This window comes from Aphanomyces astaci, assembly GCF_000520075.1.
Source record: "Aphanomyces astaci strain APO3 unplaced genomic scaffold supercont1.771, whole genome shotgun sequence".
In the NCBI taxonomy this organism is placed as follows: Eukaryota; Oomycota; class Saprolegniomycetes; order Saprolegniales; family Verrucalvaceae; genus Aphanomyces; species Aphanomyces astaci.
In genome coordinates, this window is record NW_009799034.1 from 1 (window position 1) to 1,310 (window position 1,310).

A 1,310-nucleotide genomic window follows, 5' to 3' on the forward strand; every position below is an offset into this window, starting at 1 on the left:
GGGGGTGTAGCGCAGTGGTAGCGCGTCCGCTTTGCATGCGGAAGGCCCCGGGTTCAATCCCCGGCTCCTCCAAGTTTTTCCCTGTCCATATTGTGATTGACTAATAGAAACTACTAACACTCCGATCAAGTATGTTCGCACTTTTTTCCCACTCAATATGGACATAATCGGTGTAAATTGTTCAAACACGATCGGTCCTTTCATTTAATGTACTGATCAAAGTGGTTTTTGTTCGGATTCATGATGTGGCCCGGATCAGATTCAATTGCTAATCCATAGTACACTACGTTGCTGGACATAATTGTCTTCGTAATTCGTCAATATTGTCAATATTGCAATATTGCGCTGACAAACGTCACAGAAGGGTGAGATGAAGTATTACGAACCCAAGTACGACTGATAGCACTGAAGCACCAAGCGATCACATTCACGGGTCTATGTGTCTTGATTTACTTTCTCTGCTTAGTAGGATTCCAGGAAGAAAATTATTAGTCATACGGTACTGTAATATGCAAAGATCCATGTAATTCGTAGTCCCACATCACGTTAAATGTACCAAACAATCCATCGTGTAGTTCTCGATAAAAAAAGCACACAGTGTTGTAGGATACACACACTGAGCAGTTTGCTTCACACCAACTTGGGCCTTCATTTGATTTAACATAGCCATTCGGTGCGCCGATTCAACTTCTTCGACTCGATAGCTAATCAACAATTCTATTCAAAGAGTACGACGAAAACTAAAATAATTGCTAATAAAAACTCTCGCATTCGTGTATGAACGTAATGTGAGATTAACAGTTCAGCGTCAACGAACTCGCTTTCGTGCAAAAGGTTGCTCAAGTTTAGAGTGTGCTTCTGACTATCACGTTCGACCGTTTCTAGGCGCAATATTGACGAAGTGTAGAATTACGAAGACAATTATGGTTTGCTGTCGTTCGGTGTCGTCCATGGCTGAATTACGTAATAGTCGACGGACACTGGCGCTCAGGACACCATAGACGTCAGGCGGACGTCGGGGATATACAGAGGGGCCTTGTTTCCAAACCAGGTGAAGGGACACCCGGTAGACCAAATCATGCTGCACGGGATGCATTACTGCGTGTTCGTCAAAGATTACCAACCTGCACCGACTCGCAATGGTCGTCGATAAACTCACTGTATTGATCTGGACAAACTGCTGGCGACATTCACAACTTTTCTTGGGCCACACACACAGGAGGGAGATAATAAACGGGCTAAGGTACACGCTACCGACGCAGTGACAACTCCTGTACCACCACAGGAAGAGCACAGTTACGTCCACAGAA

The 1,310-nt window shown here is 44.6% G+C and overlaps 1 non-coding gene across 1 annotated transcript; it reads left to right on the plus strand.

Moving 5' to 3' along the window:
- Window positions 1-72, plus strand: H257_19545. The gene has a single exon. It is a non-coding gene; the product is annotated as a tRNA-Ala (tRNA).
- Window positions 73-1,310: the final 1,238 nt, after the last annotated feature.